This window comes from Mustela lutreola, chromosome 8 (genome assembly GCF_030435805.1).
Source record: "Mustela lutreola isolate mMusLut2 chromosome 8, mMusLut2.pri, whole genome shotgun sequence".
NCBI lineage: Eukaryota > Metazoa > Chordata > Mammalia > Carnivora > Mustelidae > Mustela > Mustela lutreola.
The window spans coordinates 123,654,257-123,677,285 of NC_081297.1; the positions used below are offsets into that span (position 1 = coordinate 123,654,257).

At 41.7% G+C, this 23,029-nt stretch overlaps 1 long non-coding RNA gene across 1 annotated transcript in view; it reads left to right on the plus strand.

The window, feature by feature from the left end:
* Positions 1–22,648, plus strand: part of LOC131839257 (uncharacterized) — a 123,503-nt gene extending 100,855 nt beyond the window's left edge. Inside the window, exon 3 of the long non-coding RNA XR_009356888.1 lies at positions 21,422–22,648. This is a non-coding gene — a long non-coding RNA (uncharacterized LOC131839257). The remainder of the gene's footprint in view (positions 1–21,421) is intronic.
* Positions 22,649–23,029: the final 381 nt, after the last annotated feature.

The following is a 23,029-nucleotide window of genomic DNA, read 5'->3' on the forward strand; positions in this document are numbered from 1 at the left end:
TTTAACAGATTACAAATAGCTGAATTCTCTTCCCATAGGTTGGGGAGCAGGAGATGCAGGAGAGCAAAGGTTCTTTTGCTTTAGTTCTGTGGAATGGTAAAACATGGTGAGGAAATTGTGATAATATCTGACAGAGTATCCTGAAGCTGAGACTAATGCTGAGACCATGGAAGTATGCAGAGCAGGGATTCAGATGGGGAGCTGAATAATAAGTCAGAAAAAGGATATAGGACTTTCCAGAACCAGGAAGGTAGGTCAGAAGTCAGAGTATGGAGCCAGCAAGCAGAAGGTTGGACCAAGGAGCACAGAGAACAATGAGTGCCACCAAAAAGCGGATTGTCCAAATTGTTCTTACATGCTTTCAGTAACCTGGAGATTGGAACTACAACCGCAATCACTGAGCCAGAGGGAGGGCAGGCAAGAAATGTTCCTCTAAGTAATTCCCCCATCAATCATCTTCTTATCAAGTCCGGAACTCATTTTTTTAAAATTTCAGCTTTATTGACATATAACTGATAGGATTTTCACGTAGCTCCCAGTCTTCCCCAGCTCAATAAAATCATCTACTCTCCCCTCAAGTGCTTCGGCCATAAGCCCTTCTCAAATCTTCTCTTTCGTGTTATGCTACTTCTCCATGTTTGATCCATCAGCATGTCCCTTGACTCTACAATGATATATGGTCTGATTCCAACCATTTCCTGTCATCTCCACCATTGTCCAAGCTACACCATCTCTTAATTTTGACTGTAGCAACAACTTCTTAACAGGCTCCTATCCTCTGCTCTTTCCTCTTAAATTCTATTCTCACCACAGACAGAATGATCATTTTGAGACATGAATATAGTCATATTAGTCCCTTCCAGTGGCTTCTAGTCCTACTTAGAATAAAACCATGGCCAGGGTGCCCAGGTGGCCCTGTCAGTTTAAGTGTCCAATTCTTGGTTTCAATGTTTCAGTTCAGGTTGTGATCTCAGGGTCATGAGATCAAGCCCAGAGTCAGGCTCCATGCTCAGCTGCAAGTCTGCTTGGAATTATCTCCCTCTCCCTCTTCCTTTGCCCCTGACCCACAACTGCAAGTGCTCAATTTTTCTCTTTCAAATAAGTAAATCTTTGAAAAATGGGGGGGGGGGGGAATAAAACTATGGCCGATAACATCCTTCAATATCTAGGCTATGTCTTCTTTTCTGATCACATTTCCATCTCTTCCTTCTATTGCCCTTGTTACCTAGACTGCAAAGCTATTCTTTAAATATTGATTTAAATTAATTATTAGATTAAATATCACCTCCTTAGCCTCACATCTAAACATCTGATCTAAAGCAGCCACTCATTACAAAACAGTAAATCTATTTTGATGTTCTGCATACATTGACTCTTAACATTTTCTTTCTGAGTTACTTCCATGGTATTACTGTCATGCTGTCATGAGGGTTAACTATCTGTTCTCCCCACTGAAAGCAGCAGCCTACACTGCCTTGATCCTTGCTGTTCCCGTGCATGGAATGGTGTGTAGTAGGCACTCTATTCTAATTTGGTGAAGAAATACATGAATGAAGAAATACATAAATGAGTGACTTCTCCTTCTTTCCTGTGCCTGAAACCTCTCCTTCTTGACTATCTTCTTTCCAACAGCCTAGAACCTTGAAGTCTCTTAGACAACTGAAAAAGTAAAGTCCTCCCTTGATCTCCTGTAGCTTTTCCTCTTCCTTTCGATTCCATTCTTTCTTCCTCTTTGTTGCTAGAAATGGGGGCTTTTTGTTTGTTTGTTTGTTTTTTATACAAACACTCTACAGTTACTGCATAATATTCTCTAGCTTCTGACTCTCTGCTCGGTGGAAATGGGTCCAGCTCCTGGTCCCAAACCAGCCCTTGCCTTAGTGACCCTCACTGCCACCTCCAGTGCTCCCCCTTCTTCTATTCTTGACCCCCAACATCTCTTCTTTCTGTGGGGCTCTCTGACCATTCCCTTTCTGTTCTCTTCTTAAAACAATTCCTTGGGCTCCTCTACACTCTTTTCACGCTCCTTCTTTCATCCTTCCGCCATCTGCTCTTTATCACGTGACTTTTGCCCTTTCCCTCCGCCTCCCACTAAATTGGAGTGTGCCCGGTCACTTAGGATTCTTGGCTCCCCGCCTTTCTCACTCTCTACCCTCTCCTTCTGGCTGATTTCATATCCTCCTTGGACTTCAAATACTTTCCCAAAATAGATTTTTTAGAAATCTACACCTCTAGCCTATAGCTCTTCCCCTCACTATGTACACTTGGGTAGCCCACAGTCCTTTCAAACTCAGCATGTCCAGATTTGTAAGGTACTGTATTAAGGAAAGGGGGACTCGGAGATTTGGCTGTTTACCTAAGAGCCCCTGACTAGGGAATGGTACAACTGGAATCTAAATTCAATTCTCCCAGATATCAAAGCCCATATTATTCCTACATGTCACTTTGTCATTGTGTTACAACAGCAGAAAGCAGGAAACAGCCAAAATGTCTTTCTAGAGAGTAGTTCAGTATACTGTGGAATGGCCAAAAGAATGAAATTTGATGCCACGATTAAAAAAGATTCTTTAGAAATATGATTAATAGCAGGGGGGAAAGTGAAACATGAAAGTATGTATAGTAAGATCCTAATCTCATCATTATGATTAGAATAAAGTCTGGAAAGGAAACATAAAATGTCAACTGCTATCTTCATGTGGTTCCATGATTATGGTTTAAATAACTATATTTTTTCTCTACCCCCATTCATTCTGGCCCTGCACTAGTGCCTCCGATTTCTTTTTAGAACCTCTTCTTCATGTGTGTCATTTGTTTTTGTTGTTTTTTTTTTTTTTTCTGATGTGTGTATTTTGATGGGAAAGTAATGAAATTTCCTTAGTCATATCCTTTCACTCACCCAGCCAATATAAGCCAAAAACCTTGTATATTGGCCAAGATGAGCCAATAAGACATTTTAGCTGAGTTGCATTGGGAAAGAAAAATGTCAGAATCCATTCAATCCTATAGTGGCACCAGAACTAAGCAATCAGTTTCCACCTCCATTAATTCCTAGAGCTGCTCTTCTTGTTCTATTTCTAAACTGATTCTCTGGCCTCTTGTCCATTCTGGAAGCTTCCTCACATCCTTTCAATAAATTACCTTTTCTTGGCTAAATCAGCTCTTAGTGGTCTCTGATATTTATGACCAAAGAACCTTAACTGACACATATCTGTATGTTTTCTATAATAAATACATTTTGTCTTTATACTCAAGAATGAAGAGGGAAATGAAAGTTAAAGATCTAGCAACAGTAAAAACAGTCCAAGTTACCAGTCTGAAACATGTTTGACTCTAATAAACCTGGGTGAAATGTGAGATTTGACCTCTCCTGATCCATCACTGATCCTAGTAAATCACCCACTTCATGCTGTGATTTCAAAGTGACAGCAGATCAATAGTATCCCCTTCCTATACAAGCAGAAAACATTTTTATTTCTATTTCTAATAAGTTTAAGGTCAATGAGATCCTACCAAAACAAGACTTGGATTATACTGGAAAGAAAATATACTTTTTTTTTTTTTTTTACATTTGATACATGTAGTGAATGCTTCCTTCATGCCTGCAAGTTGGTCTGCAAAAATGAATGGTGCCTGGCTTTGGTCTCTTAGGTACTTCCTCCTGCAGAATGAGGCAAGTGGGGCGCCTGGGTGGCTCACTGGGTTAAAGCCTCTGCCTTCGGCTTAGGTCATGATCTCAGGGTCCTGGGATCGAGGCCTGCATCGGGCTCTCTGCTCAGCAGGGAGCCTGCTTCCTCCTCTCTCTCTGCCTGCCTCTCTGCCTACTTGTGATCTCTGTCTGTCAAATAAATAAATAAAAATCTTAAAAAAAAGAATGAGGCAAAAAAAAAAAAAAAAAAAAAAAAAAAAAAAAAAAAGAATGAGGCAAGTGCATAGCAGATAAATTGCAACAAAATATGGTAAATGCTACTCTAGAGATGGGAGCAAAGTGCCATCTCTCAGGACAGAGATAAACTATCACTGAAAAGATTCTAGATGATTAGAAGGCCAATAACAACCCCCCTAGCACTTACTGTTTTAGCTGAAAAGTGGGATACAGTGACTTTGCAAAGAAGATCATCATTCCAATGGGAAAACATGGAAAGCATGCCATTATCCTGTTAGTGGCAAAACCACGTTATAGGTTGTAATTTCCATTCTTTTTTTTTAAGTGCATCTAATAAGCTGTCAATATAATGATTATAATTTTCACTTTAAATCCCTTGAAAACACATTGTAGTGTCTTTACTATCAACTTGCCTTAATAAAATAACAGAAATTGGGGCACCTGGGTGGCTCAGCCAGTTAAATGTTTGCCTTCGGCTCAGGTCATGATCCTGGGGTCCTGGGATCGAGCCCCGCATCAGGCTCTCTGCTCAGCAGGGGAGTCTGCTTCTTCCTCTCTCTCTGCCCTTGCTTGTGTGGTCTCCCTGCCTCTCTCTCTGAAATAAGTAAATGAAATCTTAAAAAACAAGTAACAGAAATTCACCTTTGTCACCTCCCTCTAACTAACCCCTTAAGTATTTACCTTCATTTTTCCAAAATCCATTTCCTACTTTCTCAGTCCCGGGGACACTAAAAGAATTATCTTGCACCCCTCACTGAAGAGGCTACCCAGATCCTGTGTCTCAACACCATGCTTTGGGTAGGATGGAGAGATTCCTCCCAAACATTTCTTCACATCCATTCTTATCTATTGCGGGTCTCTTCTTTCAAGACCTAGTCCGATACCTACCCCTACCAGTGTGCCAGCAGCCATAATGGCTCAGTGGGGCACTGCTTCCAGCTACCATGGCTGCCCTGGAATGGAGGCCTTCTGGAGAAAAGAGCTCAGCAACACAATGAATAGTAATCCCACTGGTGAAATTCTTGATACTGATAGACCAAACCAAAACACCCAAACCCTACTCCCAGGTGTTCTATATCAGTAGTTTTGATGTGAGGCCTTAAAAAATAAGAGCATCTATATTAAAAAAAAAAAAAATTAAAAAAAAAAAAAACTTCCTTGAAGATACTAATGTTGGGGGAGAAGTCTGGGTCCTCAAGGAATGATGATATAAACAAGCATAAGGACATGAGTTCCAAGCAAAATCCATCCCAGGAACATGTAGACGGAGGTCTCTGGGGACAGGCCAAGTACCAGGTGTTTGCCTCTGCCAGCCTCCTACCGTCCCTATCTCTGCCCTTCCAGGTCACCTCTAGTCCTTGCAGGAAAGTAGTAAGCAGTAGAGACAGAGGGTAAGCTTTGGAATCAAACCGTCCTAGGTTGATCAATGGACTCTGCCACTTACTCACAGTGGGATGGTGGGCAAGTTACCAAATGTCAGTGGACCTTAGTCTCCTCATCTGAGAAAGGACAATAGTAATTTCTTCCTTGCAATAAGAGAACAAAATGACATGACAGAAGCCTCTGACACATAGAAGGGCAGTAATCGGCAGCTGTGAGGCTATGTGGAGTCATGCTTTGCCAATAGTAGCAACACACCCAACCCTGCCCTTTCCCTAGAATAACCTATGATTCAAACCCGACAGTAAACAAACACATCTACACCTTCCCTCATGGTACTCTAAACTGGTTTCTACGAACCCGAAAATGCCAGGCGTAGCCTAAGCTACAAAGAGCCTCTGTTGAAGCAAAGATGCTTGGAGAGCCAGTGCTCAGATTTGAAGAAGTGCCTGTGTTGTCTCTTGCTGTTCCATCACATCATTTGTTCCAGAACAGCTCCCCCCACCACAGGTCTACAATATTATCCACGCCAGGTATGGGCAGGCTCACGGTCTTCTGAGACAGAACGAAAGAGAAGGCCTCAGGTCTCTCCACGGCTACACTGACCACTGCATGTGGCCTATGGGCGTGGAGGTATATGTGTGTGTGAAGAGATCTTTAAGATTCCCATTTCCTATTTCCATATTTATCCCATGCTCAGACAGGAGTGCTAAGTACATTTGTTGCTCACCCACATTTTTAGAACTGGAAAATGGGATGGCCGAGAAAGATCTTAGAAACTGGCCAGGGCAACATTTCCAAGATGTGGCCTGTGGTCAAGTATGGTGTCCCTAAAGATGGGACAACAGACAACTGCCTTATTGAATAAGCATTTTAGGGAATTCTCACACACTTTTAAAATCGTGGGACACCTGGGTGGTTCAGTTGCTTGAGTGTTTGACTTTGGCTCAGGTTGTGATCTTGGGGTCCTGGGATTGAGCCCCACATCTGTCTCCCTGCTCAGAGAGGAGTCTGCCCTCTCTCCCCCTCTGCCTCCTCTGCCCCTCTGCCTGCTTGTGCTCTCTTTCTTCTGCTGTGTGTCAAATAAATAAAATCTTAAAAAAAAAAAAAAAAGAGCACTTTCAAGATGGAGAGCCACTGAGCTAGCGCAAATGCCCCCTTTCAAAGTGAAGATATTAAGGCCTGAAAAAAAAAAATGAGTGATTTTCAAAAACAGAGGGTCTGACTTCAGCACTACTGACATTTGGGACTGAGTAATCCCCCCTGTGCATCAAGGATGTTTAAGGGCATCCCTGGCCTCTTGGAACTAGACTCCACGAACATCCTCACAGCTGTGACAACTAAAAATGTCTCCAGACATAGCCAAACATTCCCTAGGGAGACAAAATCAGCCCAGACTGAGAACCCCTGTCTAAAGTCCCACTGATAATCAGAAGGGGAAGCAAGATAGTACTCAGGGTCCTGATTCACAGCCCAGCAATTTTCCTGTAGCTGCTGCTCCTCTTTTGCTGGGGGTGGGGGGTGGGGGAAGGCAGTGAGGAAGGAGGGGGAAGGATGAGTACTCAGACCATAAAGTTGGAGTCCCTGGGAATCCGGGATGTGAACCGCCCCTCCCCACCCCGCCCGCTCCTTCCCTGACTTACTGTGCAGCTAGTCATCCCTATTTCTGTTTCTCCACCTGTTTAAACCTCGCTCTTCCAGGAGAATTGGCAGGATTCAGATTGGCAACACCTTGGAAACCCACACAGAAGGGTGCCATCCAAGAAGCTTTCCTAAGACTGATTTAAAGGTACCTCTGCGCAGAAACCAAGGGTGTTGTATTCTCAGGTTCGCGCCCTGCGAGGAAGAGAAGCGTGGTGGGGAACCTTACAAAAAGGATCAGAAAAGGTGGCTTCTGGCCCCAGCGCTTTCCAATCTGCCTTTGTGGCAGCTCTCTGATCTAGAAGCAGTTTCTCCGGCCAACGAAGGGATTAAAATATGTCGCCGCATCTGGACTCACCGGTGACCTCTGTCACGGGTTGTCAAAAACCCAAACCCCACCTTTCCTCCAATTCCCCAGCTAGCTCACTAGTCCTCATTTTCTTCAGTGATGGGAGGTTGTGTTTGCGGAGGTCTTTATTCCTAAGAGACACACTCTGAAGTATTTAGGAAGGGAGTCCGGTGATATTTGTAACTTACTCTCAAGTGGTTCTCAAAAATCATATACTATGTATATTATGTGTACGCCTATACATGTAGGCATATAGTATCCTACATAGAGGGAAAACAAATCTACCAAGATATTGCTAAATGTTGAATCTCATTGGAGGGTATATGGGTGTTTGTTCTATGATTCTTTTCCATTTTTCTGTATGCTTGACGTTTTTAAAAGTCAGATGTTGGAGGGAAGAACAGCTCTTTTACAAAAAGCTATCTCTTTCACAAAGCCTTTCCCAAACTAGCTGAAATAATTCCTCCAAATTCCCACAGCACTTGTGTACTCGGTGTTTATCACTTTCTACCTTGTGTTATAGTTATTTAAGTGCTCGCATAGTGGGTCATAAAATTGCTAACGCAATACTCAGCTATGCGGAGAACATTTGTTCTAAAACTGCTCTTTATTTAGTCTCCAACTTCTCTGTTCCTCCTCACAAGACCCCACGGTGCTGGAAGCAGGAAGAAAACCAAAGTAAATCTGAGTCCAATCTTGTCATCTCAGATTGATCTTAGAATTTAAATAGTCGCTTTAGGTAACTCAGTCCTGTTTGGACAGAAGCTGGGCCCTGACCTCTGCTCCCCCTTGATTCCCCAGGACGGCATTTGGGAACTGACTGGGTTTGGGAGACATCCCAGTAAAGGGTGTCCAAGATCAGTTTGTAAAAACTGGTCAGTGATATTATACCCGTGATGTGAATGCTGACTCCACACCTGGTAATAAGGTCCTTGAGGGACATTGTCAGTGTTCCGGGAGCAGCTGAAGGAAGTGTCATCTCTGTTGCTCGAGGAACTGGGCAGTGCTCCGACCTTACAGGTTCACCCTGAATCTTTGCCATCCGCCGTCTCTCTGGCCTAATGTTCCTGCCTCTACATCATGACTTCTGCTTTCATCACTCACCGAAATGCCACAAAGTGATAAATAATAATTTGACGCTAGCAATTCCTAATGGACTGAGCGCCAAACTCTTTGCATATAGTATCTCATATATGAGATGTGAGGCATTAGCATGGAATTGTCTTCTAAGGACAGCCAGAGTGTGTGTGTTGTCTCCTGCTGTTCTGTAGACCCCACCACAGGTCTACAATATTATCCACACTAGATATGGGCAGGCTCAACGGTCTTCTGAAACAGAAGGAAAGGAGAAGGCCTCAGGTCATTGCCTGGTTGTTGCCTTCGCCCTTTCTCCGAACTCTGAGGCAGTAGAGACCGCCTGCCATGCTGTCTTAGAAACTCCCATTTGCGGGGACCTCCCAAGTTATGTAGCCAACCACTTCTTCTCCAGCACCATCATGTTATTTCCTTCCAGTTCAGCCCAATTCCTTCTACTCCAGCAAGTCCCGTAAGTTCTCTGGCCTTCTCACCTTTTCCCATCACCTTCCACAGTCCCTCTGGTGTCTGTCATGCCCCTTCAAACTCACCCTGACAGACCAACTTGCGTTCATTTAGCACACTTTATGGAGCGCTGATTTGTGCTCAAGCCCACTGTCCTCAGTCTTAGAAAGATAAGGCAGAGAGAAAGAGAAGCGAGCCCAATCCCCACCATCATGGACTCTGCAGTGACTGTCTGTGTGGGCTTCCATCTTGTCCCAGTTATTCAAGCAAGAAACAATCCTCCCCACGCCTCCTTCCAAGTCGGCGTGCTATCTGTATCATCCATCTGACACCGAGGGCAGCTCTGTGGAGTTAATCATCCTATTCAGGGACTGTCTATTGAAGGTAATAATAATAATGCGAGTACTTTTACCGACTGAGTGTCTCCTCTATGCCAGGCACTCCTTCTGGTTGTACCGTCTCTAGTTTTCTCACCATCACTGCCTGAAAGGGGCAATTTATTTCTTGTTAGTAATGAAGCACTTGAGGTTCAGAGATGATAAGTAACCTGCCCAAGGCCGCATAATTTGTAAATGACATGGTCAGTGGGAGAACCGGGACCCCTGACTCCAAAGGCTCTCCAGACCGGCCAAGCTGTTGACTTCTTTGTGGCGTCGTGTGCTGAAGTAGTGAACAGCCAGTGACGTAGAGGGCTGGGAATTAGATGTGCATTCGAGTTCCAGCACCGGCCCTTACAGGAGATGTGACTTCGGACAAATTCCCAAACCTCTTTGTATCTTAGTATCCTTGTTTTAAAATTACCATCGCAAAAAAATACACAAAGCCATTTACCTCGCAAGGATTATATGAATGAGAAACACCTAGCAAAGCACCGGGTATTATCATAGACTCTTTCCCTTCTCCCTTTGTTGACAAGGATCACTGAAAACATTGCCATATCCCTTCTTGTTGCTGGTATAAATGTCTAAGTGTGATGTTAAGGAATATCTGACCTGTGGGGATATTAAAGAGGCAGGGACTGGCCCAGAGTGGTAGAGGCGGTAAGGTTGAGAGGAAAAGGAAAAGCAATCCCAAAAACCAGGCAGTGGGAGTGAGGTGGTGAAGTTGCTTTTGTTAGGCAAAGTTTTCCAAGGCAGAGCCCCTGAAGCTTTTGTGTGTCAAAAGCATTTTAAATGCTTGCCACAGGTGCGCTCATATGGGATTCCTTCTGTGGCAAGGAAAGTGTAGGCTTATCAAAATGCTAACTGATACTGTTCAGAAGGAATCTGGAGACATCCAGAATAGACCCTTGTACAACAAGCTCGAAAGCCCATTCTTTTTTTTTTTCTATAAGCTGGCTACCCAATCCAGAACACAACATAGGTCATAAACTAAACTTCCACATTTATGAGCTGATTCATCTATTGATTCAATAAATATTTGTTGAGCAGCTACTGTGGGCCAGTTCTCTGTGATTCGAAAGCTAGTGTTCTCCTACCATTTAAGTCTTCCTAATAAAGTACATGATATAATAGAGATCCCAGTCATTGACAACCTTCTGTCAAAACCTGAAAATAGTCTGGGCAGAACACGATATGCTCATGGCTCTGGAAAGATAATCAGGCTGATTGGCATGGCCGGGCCTGTGTCCCCAGACTTCTCACTACTCCATGCATGTCCTTCTCAAAGCTGGATGCTTACAAAGAGTGGTCCTCTATAGTCAGAAGTGCCGTTCTCAGACAAGGGTATGTGAGTATCTGCATGCGACTGCTTATAAAACTTTATGAGGATGATATACTTCAAGATATTTATTAGAAATTTGAAAAGAGGCAAAGACTGGGGCATACAACCCACTCAAAGAGGGAAAACCCAGCCCTAAGAGTGCCTTACCTTTGTCTAGGGCAGATCCTTTTCTGTGGCCTGTAACATAAGTGCTGTCATTTTGGCTTCATACAAGCCTATGAGATCTGGAAGGTGATGGAGATTGTACCCATTCCCGAGGAAACTGAGTCTCAAGTTATAAATGTCACCAGTACTTTAGAAATGTCCCAAGTTTCCACATGTACTTAATAATGTCAGAATCAGGATTTGAACGTAAGTTCTTTCTGTTCCTTCCAGTATACCATCGGCATTGGTCAGGATGAGTTAGGTTATGTTGAGGTAACAAATGGCCGTCAGAACTCAGAGGCTCACCATAATCAAGCAAGATTTCTTACCCGCGTTCCATGGCAGCTGGGGCTTTGGTCTATGTCATGTTTATGGCAGGATCCAGCTGACTAAGCTGCCTGTACCTGGAACTTAGCCACTCATGCAGCAGAGTGAAGAGTGAAGAGCAGTGAGTCCCACGCTGGTTCTAGAAGTCTCTGATAGAAACTGTCATTCTCAGTTCATTGACTAAAGCAGGTCACATGGCCTTATCCACATAAAATATCACAGAGATGAGTTACCTCCCACAGGAAAGGGACCCAAATAGGAATAAAAACAACTCAGTTTACATTAGGATAGTAATGTGTGAAGTCGTCGTGAGCCCCCCTGCCTTGTTCACAAATGTGATTCTGGTTAAGAAATATTTCAGATATAATCAGCCCAGCAGTCATCTTAAAAAATGAAAAAATTAAATAATGAAATGAATTTAATATTAAGCAAGCAACAATGCTAAAACATGCCTCTTGAGCATGAACCCTGCATTTGCCAAGAAAGCAACTTTCACTCTGGGAATAAACTTTCCATTTCTGGCAGGAAAATTGAATAACAGCTCTGAAGTTATCCTGTGAATGGGCGTCAGGGTGTCCTATTTGAATGTGTAATGAGTACACATTGGCAGAAACTCCCTTTGTCACGTGACTTCAAAACAAACACCAGTCAGTAGGGTACTACCAGCTGTGTTGAGTAGGAGAAAAAAAAAACGTGCACTCACACCCCCTCCCTCCGTGAAGCAAAAATCCCCTCCGAAATCACCTCCCGCAAGAATGCAGGGGCACAAGTGGATTCTCTCACTACAAAATCCACCCCTGGAAAGTCCTCCAGGCAAAGCCATTTAACTGAAGTTCAGAGGAAGACAGAAGTAGGACATGAAACAGAGTTCAGGCATTCTGAGAATCTTGCCTTCCCTTAAAATCAACTGCCAACTTAAAAAAAAAAAAGAAAAAAAGAAAAAAAAAAGCATTTCACAAGCGTTTAAAGAAACTGATTTCTAAGGTTGGCTGATATATAAGGTCCCTTACAATCTCAGATCCTATGATTCTGTAAGTTTCTGTGATGATGGGAAGCAAACCCATTTTCTTTATTTAAGTACAGAAAAGGAAGGGAGAAGGATATGTTTTATATATTAAAATATATGTAAAGGAACAACACAGAAAGAAAGCAGGAAAGGAGGGAGGAAGGGAAGAAAAAGGGAAAGAAGGAAGGAAGGAAGGAAGTGGGAGAGAGGAAGGGAGGGAGGGAGGAAGGAAGGAAAGAAAGAAAAGAAAAGAAATATGTTCTAGAAACTATATAGTCTCTTGGGTTAGGCGATCTATGTATAAAATTCTGTTCCTTAAAATTTTTTGGTATTGGACTTGATTTGTAGAAATGAGACTTCTCCAATACCCCTTTTAGAGCCAGGGAGGAAAGGAGAAATGAACTGACTTAGGTTGTTACCTTAGCCTTTTTGTAAAGGTCACCAAAGGGAAAGCCCATAAAGAACCACGGCTTTTTAGTCCCTTACCCGTCTGAGACATTGTCCTAGGATAAAGGGGAATCGTGATCGCATGTCACATTCAAGATTAAATCATTAAACTGTCTGGCTTTTTTTCCCCACGACTCTAACTATAATTCAGATTGGAATGAGTCTGGATTATTAGGAATTGTTTCTAATTGTGCTTTTCTGACGTGCTTAGATGTTAACTCTGAAATTCTATTATCATAATTGTTGCTAATGAATCTCCACAACTGACATTTAAGTTTTAATGTAACTGTAAGTAACATTAGCTTTCCGGTACCAAGATGCCAAAGCAGGATATCTGAGTGAAAGAAAGTAAGAAAAAAGGAGAGCTGGGCATATTAACGCTCTTCTATCCTCTCAGACAACCAGCTGGGTGCCTGCTGCTTCTCTGGCTACTTCCCGTAGAAAAGGTGAATAGGCAGGAGATGTGTGGAACCTTTAGAGTATACTCAAGACACGAAGAAACTTCTGGAATAGTGAAAGTAGTACAGGAGAAACATCCACAAGAAAAGAGAAGAGAGTGGTTCATTTTGAGAACAGAGGGTGGGTTATGGTGTCACAGGATCAAAATGTTTTAAAAGAGAGGGCTTGGGATCAATGTGGGCTTGAACATAGCTTTCTTGTCTTCTGTAATTAATTCAGATTTCTCCTTGGCTCCTGAATCAAATGGTTGCTGGGGCCTTCAGGTCATAGTAGAAATCAGTGAAATTACACAATTAATTATTATATATACACATACATATGACTCTATGTATATATACATATATATGTGGGGAGATATATAAATATATATGGATATGCATACATATGTGTGTAATATGTGTATGTTTATATATATACACACCATATACACCCATACATATATGGATATATCCACAAACATATATGTGGAGATATACACATACACATACATATATGAATATATGTGCACACACATTCATATGTGTATTTAACTGATTATGGCATGGTTATTCTTTTTTTAACTGAATTTTTAATTGTTTTTTTAAATTTTGAATTAAAAATAAATTTTTAAATAAACTGAACCCCAATCTTATACCATCTGAAAGTATAAACGCCTTTTGGATTAAAGATAATCGTAGAAAAATACATCCAAGAAAATTCAGCATATTCTATGCATGTATATGTACAATCTGCAGGTTGAAGGAGACTTTCTTGACTGATGCATTTCTTGATGAAATGGAGAAGCTATAAAGAAAAGATAGATATAAAAAAGGAAAAGGAAAAGAAAAAAGAAAAGATAGACATTATCATATACAAATTTAAAACTTTTTTTTGGCAAAAGAAAGATTCTATAACAAGTTCAGCAGACAAATGATGGGTCCCAAAATATTTGCACCATAGATGACAATCATTTTTGTTTGTTTTGTTTTCTTTTTACAAATCAACAAAAATAGACAAATGAACTCCTGGAAAAATGAATAAATAATTAGAATAGGAAATTCACAGAGGAACAAACCCAAATGGCCTATGAGCAAACGAAAATACGTTCACAGTAAATCATACTCAGGGAAATGCAAATTAAAGTAACAATAATGTCTCTTTTTATACCCATCATAGGAGCAAACATTGAAATGATCAGTAACCTCTGTAGGTGGTAGGTAGTTGAGAAATGGGTGCTCACAGAGTGGTGAGAAAAATCCAGCTGTTCCAACCACTGTGGCAAGCCATTTAGCAGCACGCACACACACACACACACACACACACAAGTTAAACATATATGTGCCATTCAACGCTGCCATGGCCTTGACACCTCTCAGATCACCAGTGCTCAAGGGCACGTGTCAAAGGACATTTAATGCCGGAGTGTTTGTAGTAGCAAGAAAAGGAAAGGGGAGCGAGGATCAAAGTAAGTGAGGATAAGTGAGAACGTTTGCATAGACAAGGGCTCATTCACAGCACCAATTATCATGCAGCCATTCCAAAAAAATGAGTTACAGCTGAAAGGCCACTTTTGAAAGATTCCTATACAGTTACCCTCTAACTGAAAAAAGAATAGTGAGACACAGAAAATGCACATGATGCAATGCTTCTAAGACAGGCCATCACCACACCTCTCCCACAGGTAAGTGTCAGTGTGAAATGTGCAGATATGACTGTGGAGCAAGGGGAAGTGTACAAGTGCTCACCATGCGAGAGCTACATGGTGCACTGGGGATGCGAAGGGAAATGGAAAGGGAAGTTGAAGGTAAAGATGAAGGAAAAACAAGATTTTAAATAACAGATAAATACCTGTATGGGATAACATGCATGTATTTATGCAAAATTACATATACTGTATAGATGAAAAATTATAAAAAAGAATGAAAAACTATTTCAACCGCAAGCCCAAAGCATAATAATATTTTTTTTTTTAAAGATTTTATTTATTTATTTGTAAGAGAGAGTGAGAGCGAGCACAGGCAGACAGAGTGGAAGGCAGAGTCAGAGGGTGAAGCAGGCTCCCTGCGGAGCAAGGAGCCCGATGTGGGACTCGATCCCAGGACGCTGGGATCATGACCTGAGCCGAAGGCAGCTGCTTAACCAACTGAGCCACCCAGGCGTCCCCCAAAGCATAATAATATTAATAATAATAAAAAATAGGGGCACCTGGGTGGCTCAATCAGTTGAGCATCTGTCTTCAGCTCCGGTCATGATCTCTGGGTCCTGGATCTGAGCCCCACATTGGACTCCTGGCTCGACAGACAGTCTCTTTTTCCTTCTGCCTCTCCCCTTGCTTGTGATTTCTCTCTTTATCTCTTAAATGAATACATAAAATCTTTTTTTTAAATCTTAAGAAAAATAATAATAATTAATAGAATATTTATTGAACCCTCACTATTGACAGGCACTGTCTTAAGCTTGTTTGACTTATGAATCCTCACCACAACCTTACAATGGAGATCTTAATATCTTTGTTTTCATCAAGAGCCCAACTCACTGCTCTGTAACTGTAGAACAGCACATTTGAAAAATTCAAATGAAATCAATCATCTCATTTGCTTCTTTAATGATCTTGGTCTGTTTACTTTAGTGTCTGCATCTAAAAGATGGAATTTAACGGGTACCATAAATAAATCAATATTGCCCAACAAGCTAATGTTGACATAAGTCATCTAAATCAAGGGCAACTGTCTTCATAATTAGCCACTTCTGTCGCTCATTTCTTCCACAAGGAACTCCTGAACAATTTCTACACAGTTCTATGCCCTGGGGATTCGTTGGTGGCCATGGCAGCCTCTAAGCCTTTGACAGCTAGGGGTGGTGTCCTAGTGTATTTTGACCTCTGGTTCTGAAACTGGCTGAGAAAAGTTATCTGGCCTTATTCTGACAACATCATGGGGCAAGATTTTGATCCTTTCCAAGAAAGGGGCAGTTTCCAATGACATAGAAACTCCACCTGATCTGAACTGATTCATGGAACCAGACAGCCAAAATGGACAGGCCACAGAAGAAGCCTTCATTGCCCTGCCCACCACTGGCACTCAACAAATCATTTCTTCACTGGTGTTTCAGAGAGAAGGTAGGGGTTGCTAGCTGCTTCTTCTATTTTCATAACTAATTTAAGCATTCTCTTATCTCTGGTCTGATGAAACACCAAGCACCAGGACACCAACAGTAATATGCTTTATGTTCAAATACCACTACTCCCCACTCCATGCGTTTCTGTTCCCATCCAAAACCCACTGTACACAACCCCGCAGTGAGGTCAAAGTGTTAAAATAGAGACTGTGATTCAGGTATGGCTGAAGAAAGTCGCTAACGAATTGACTGAGGAAGTAAACACCACTGAGAAAATCCTGAGCATTGGTCCAGTCCTCTGAATTTGGATCCTAAATGAGACCCTGAATCTGTAAATACACAGATGAAGAAAGAGCTCTGGTGTCTCACAGCTCCATCTGTCTGAGAGCCAAAACTTTCAATCACGCATGTGTGTATTGCAGGCCCCTGGCTTTCCCTTCTTGTCCTGACTTTGGCTGCCTCTCACACGGTTCTTGGCAAGATACACTCTGGAGAGGCCTGGAAAACTTTCCATCTAGTCACTCCCTTTGGTTAACTATTAGCGGCTCTGGTAAAAGTTGTTGGTAGGGCATTGGAAACAGCTACCCAAAAAGAGGTTTTCAGTTTAACTAAAGAACGGAAGAGTTCATTCACTTGGGTATTTCAGGAATCCTGTCCTCCAAACGCTGAGATAACATGAACAAAGGTGAAGCCACAAACTGAGAAATGATGTCTGCTCCCTTCTCCAGGACTAATCCACTCAGCTGGTTAAAGGAGGGAAGGTAACTCATATCACATAACAAACGCAAACAAAGCTCTCTCATTTAGTTCCCATAACAACATAAAACATATATATGAGTATCTCTGCTTGACAAAGTTAGAGACTTGGACTCAAAGTCCTTAAACTTTGCATTAAATCATACAGCCTCATGCCATTGAATTTATACAAGTTTTGGGTACCTTACCCAAGAAAGCAAGAAGTTTGAACTCTTTGCTCTCAAAAAGGTCTTTCTAACACTCTAAATCCATGAATCAGTTGACCTGGCAGGCAATAAATAATTCCTCTCTTATAATTTCCACATAGTTTTTCCCTTCCCACCCTTGATTTCCCAGCAAACTCTGAGGGCCAATAAAATTATATTCTGCACATTGAGGTGCTAGAGAACAGTTTACACATTAGTTGTCAATATAGTGTAGCCCTTTTCCTCCTGAAGCCCTTGCTTCACCCGTGTTTACATTGCTCCTTTCCATCAGTTTAGAGCACATTAAAAAGCAGAACTGGGTTAGTTGTTTTACGTTGGTGGTGAACTTTGTACCTCAACTGTATTGCAACCCCCAAAGTTTACTCAACTCCACCTGGCAGTTCAGCTCTTTGAGATAAAGTAGGTTTCTCTCTGTGGGAAACCAGAGCAGTTTATCTTTTCACTCTGCCGCTGGCATACAGCTGGCTGGGCATCTAATAGACAGCCATCCAGAGGAAAGTAATTAAAAAAAAAAAAAAAAAAAGAGGAACATGAAAGGAGTAGTGCATGTAAGAGGAACTAAAACCTACACCTTGTTTGGGGAGGCCTGTTAAAGACCAAGAAATGTGTGTGTGTGTGTGTGTGTGTGTGTGTACACATGCACACATGTGTGTCCTCCAGGATAGTGTGAATATGTGCATGGGAGGGGGATGGGAAACTGAGAATGAAAGGCTCTTGGATAAATAGCTAATAAGGAGCAATTCCTCTTGTCTACATTCCAAAGCACTATCAGATTTGGATCCATTTCTCATGAGAGAAATGGAAAGTTACATTTTGTTAATTTTTAACAAAACCATATATAGTCATTCTCTTAGAGAAAATTACAGTGACAGCAACAAAGTCAAAAAAATGTCTATAAGAAAACAATACAATGTCAGACTGCATGAGAGAGCAGACAGTGTGCTGGGGCTTTGATGGTAATGCTAAGCAATAAAAAAATTCCTACTGCAATCTATACAAGTAAACTACCTGAAACTTCTTCTGTATTCAAATTTGTTAAAGAAGAAGAAAATGGGCTTTTCCAGCTCCAGCCAATCCTAGTATTATGAGCTGAATTGTTTTCCTCCAAATGATCCAAATCCCCAGGACCTGTGAATGTAACCTTATTTGAAAATAAACTCTTTACAGATGATCAGATCAAATGAGGCCATTACAATGAGCCTTAATCTAATAGGCCCGTGTCCTTATAAAAGGAGAAGGGGGAACTTGGACACAGAGGCAGAAATGCATACAGGTGGAAAGTCAGGTGAACATGAAGACAGAAATCAAGGTGATATTTCTGCAAGTCACGGAATGCCAATGATTTCCAGCAGGTCCTCAGAAACTAGGATACAAGAATGGAAAAATTCTTCCTTTATAGTCTTTAGAAACATCAAATCTTACAGACACCTTCATCTTGGACTTCTAGCTTCCAGATCTGTGACACGATACATCTTTGTTCTGCAAACAGTACCACCTTCTGGTATTTTGTTATGACAACCCTAGCAAATGACTATGCTTAGGTTTTCTCAAGGTCACCTTCTATCACCACACATCTCTCCTCATGTCCCTTTCTCTGCACAACATCTCCAAAAGAAAGAGTGAAAGTATTTGAGGAGAACTGGGTTTCCCCTCCATTTTCCTCTCATCCTTGAATCCTTGAATCTCATCTTATCCTTCACCTTTGAAACCTAATTTCATAAGTGTTCATAAGAATCTTCCAGCATAACCATAAGTGGCTAATTCTACGCAAGGGCCAAATGGTAAGAAAAACTATTAACCTGGGAAATTTTCTTGCATGAGGGCTGTTGTTCTTGGAAATCCTACTACAGCAGTTGAAGAGGAAAGAAGAGAAAGAATTTGCCTCTAAATGTTCCTTCAGTTTACATCTGATACCAAGCAATGAAATTAGATTCAGACTGTCTGTTTGGGAACCACATCAAAATTGCTGCACTGTTTCTAAGCAGCTGATTTGGACCATACATTTAGACAGGTTTAGTTTGCTTGCTTTGCTGCTGCTGTTTCCTCCTAGAGGAGAGTGGTTGGAGTTGGATACTGATACTTGGAATTAGGTTGGAGTTAGTGAAGGGATGAGCCAAAGGACTGGCATTTGGAAAATAAATTTAGTATTAATTTAGAAAGGTCAGTGGGTTCAAGCAGCCAAGAGGTGAACAGATGGCAGTGCATGCTGGGAGTTCCTGGCAAAGAGTCAGTCACTAGAAGGGGTGGTTGAATGAAATGCTTTTGTATCTAGGTTGCAGGAGGAACAGGAAGCTGTGACTAGATTTGGCAGCTTCTAATACAAAATTTATTAAAAGAGGAATGAATTTGATTATAAACAAATGACAATTTACTTTTCATATCTCTATTCAATTTCCTCAGAGAATTTTCCAGGAAGAGATGACCCTCTTAAATCAGTATTCTAAGGTGTAGGAGGTTCGGATATGACAACTGGGCTTCAACTTATCCATATCAATGAGCTTCAAAAAAAAAATGGCAGGAGTCTAAGAAAAATATCCAAACACACAAGATTTATTCCCTCCTAACTATGGCAAAATCACAGGGGAAAAAGAATGTCATATAGAATGATTTAATAAAAGGTTAGGATCTTGGTCTTCCAGTAAGAAAAGCAGAGTCTCTCAACTGTTCTAGAAAGAAGAAGCTATTGCTCTTTGTGATGAAGTTTTCCTCTGCCAGACAACCCATGCAATTAAAAGGCAAGTTTTGTCATTTGGCTGGTCACTGTAAGAAGACCTCTGACAAGCACACTTTAGAGGCACCACTGCTTCTGAACCAAGCCAGTTTCAAACATTTGTCCTTGAACAGTAATGGGCCCCCCTTCCTTACTCACTGTGATAGTAAATTTTTTGTGTCAACTTGGCTGGGCCATGATGCCCAAGAACATGGTCAGGCATTACTCTAGATATTTCTGTGAAGGTATCTTTGGATGAGATAAACATTTAAATTGGTGGATCTTAAGTGAAACAGAGTGCCCTTCATAAATGTTGGTGAGCCTCATCCAATCAACTGAAGGCCTGAATAGAACAAAAGACAGACCTCCCCTAACAAGAGGTAATCCTGCCAACAGATGGACTTTGGACTTTATATGCAACATCAGCTCTTCCAGGCTTTCCAGACTACTAGCCCACTCTGCAGATTTTAGACTTGCTAACCCTCACAATTGTATAAACCAATTCTCTAAAATAAATCTCTTGCTATACATACATACATACCGTTGGTTCTGGTTTTTTCTGGAGAACACTGAAAACACACTCATTTAGAGATTTGCCCTCAGAATCTGTCTAATAACCTTCAAGCAGCTACCAAAGATGTTCCGAATTCAGTTTGAATAATGCTTATGGGTCAGCTTCAGTGGTCCATGTTGCAACAGCACATGTGCATTTCAGATAGCCAAGATGCTTTAATGAAGCTTTAAAACATCAGTTCGATTTTCAAGGGAAAGACAAATGTGTCTACCAATTTTGTCGGGCCTGATCATGCTGTTGGAGAAGGCACTGACTATGTCTATCCACGCCATATTTGTCATCCATCTCCATATCCCCAGCAGGATGCCTGGAATGGAGCAGCTAATCATTGAAGGGCGGCACTGAAATTATGGGACAGGGTGTGCTGATGCAAGCCATCTCTACCCTACTATTCGGATATTTGCCAATCCCATTTCCCAAAACCAGGCTACCACAGTAGAAAAAGTAATATTTAACATTTACTGCATGATCACTATATGCCAGACCTCAAAATAACTTGAGGAAGGGATCTGTATTGTCTCCCTTTTACAGACCAGGAAATGGAGACACAGAACAGGAAGTAATTTGCCCAAAGTCTCACACACACATACAATCACAGGTCCAGGAAGATGCAGAGCTGGGATTTGAGCCGCAGTAATGGAGCAAGAAGATTAGCAGTCTCCGGAAACTCCTAATTAGCTTTGTACCCTGACAACCCTGGAGCCTGGTGGGAAGGATTAAACTCATGCTAGTTAGAAGAACTACAAGGGCCTTGATTCAGCATATACTGCAGGATCAGACAATTCTTTGGTATGGGGGACTGACCTGTGCCCTGTGTCATGTTTAGCAGCATCTCTGGTTTCTCTGCTCATAGATGCACCATCTCCCAAGCTGTGACAATTGAGGTTACTCCAAACATTACCACCTCAGTTGGTAATCGATAGCTTACAGTACTGAAATTCACTGGCTACCATTTTTACCTAAACCCAGTGTGATTACAGTATTCTTTCTCACAGTTACTTCTGGAGGCGGTTCTCATACACTGGGCTATTCATCATATCCCAGGGCAGTGTGCATGCAGCTGCCCCTTACGATGAGATTTTTCTCAAGGTGGATAGAGGCTGAGGCAGGGAGGTAAAGTAGCAAAATGGCAAATAAGACACGAGGTACATTACCATTCTGTTTAATGGCCTGTTTTGTCCTTAGGGTCCTGAGGTGCTGCCCGGGAGCCTTGTGTTTCCTTGGATTTGAAATACCCACTGACTGGAGGGCCCTGCCCCCAATGATGTCAGAGCTTCTGTCAGGATCCCCAGAAACCCTTTGATGCTGATCAAGAAAGGCTGGAGGCCACGCTTGTCTACCACTCTGTTTCTGCAAGTTCTGCTTCTTCTGCCTGGAATGCCCCATTCCCACCTCAGCCTTGTCACTCTCAGTCATAACTACCCAGTCTATTTCACTGGTAAAACATTATCATTGGAAATCATCATATTTGTTTATTGGTTTACCTGCAGAATGTCTGTCTACATCACTTTCCACCCACCACTAGAATGTAAGTTCCAAGGAATGCAAACCAGTAACTCTATCTCCCAATTCCTAGGAAAAACAAAACAAAACATGACCAATATATAATGGGTATTCCATACACATGTACTGAATTAATTAAGTAACCCTAGAAGCTATCTTGTACTTTTTACATGTCTTTTTGTGAACTATAAACAGTTTAAGAAATGATCTCTATGGGGCAGTGGGGCACATGAGTCAAAGGAAGAGTATTAAAAGTTGAGTTGCTGGCTGTCATGGTATTGTATGCCTGGAGAGAGTGGTTTTTGCATCCCAGTGATCTCAGAACAGACTTGCAGACAAACTGTCACCAGTCTGCCAAGACCTTCTGGTTCCAGTGTGGAACACGAATCCCTATATGACTCAGCCACTCTTTGCTCCTACTATGCACATACCCCACCCTTGTTATTCCTTCGTGTGTGAAGAGTCATGGGACCTGGCCCAACCGACTCTCTGCTCAATATTTCACCACTTTGCCCTTTCGTCTTTCTCATTCATGAATTCTGTTGGGGAATAGAAGAGTTTGTGTGGGATGAAGAGAAACACATATGTAATAGAAAAACAAAACTGTGAAAAGCAAAAAATGTCTTTAATGGAACTATGAAATGACTATAGGTTGATTCATCAGTGGGAACACATGGAAACGATTATCCCCAAATTCAACAGTTATGAAACCTGAAACTGTTCAATGTTTTGTTCAGAATTACGTATTTGGCCTTTGGACATTTATGTGAGTTGTCTGTTCAAATACCAAGGAAAACATCTAACTGGTTCATTAAAAGACTCATAAATGGATCTTCTGCTTTCTTCTGAATTTATAGTGGAGAAACAAGAAACAGACCACCTAAAAGGAGCTCTGACTTGATGCCTCCACAGCCGGGAAATTCCTAAATCAAGTTTGATTTGTATCCAAGGGCTGGAATGAGGTTAACCGGGAAGTCATAGCAGGAAGCGGGTTGCTATTCCGACCTTGGCCTTCTCAGGCTATTCTAGGTATGGGTACCACTGTACAGAAGCTCAGATCACACGAACTAGGGACAAGATGTGAGCTCATAGTTTTCTTTCCAGTTTTGATTTCTAGTATGCTATTCTCTGCTGCCATAATGACCATAATGATATCAGATGGATGGAGCTGACATGGTTAACCAGTGATTCCATGAACTATCTCAAGAGGTCACAGAGTAACCACAACCAAAATATTTTCCTATTAGAAGTACATCACCAATGTAACAACATTTCAGGTCTCTTTGAAAC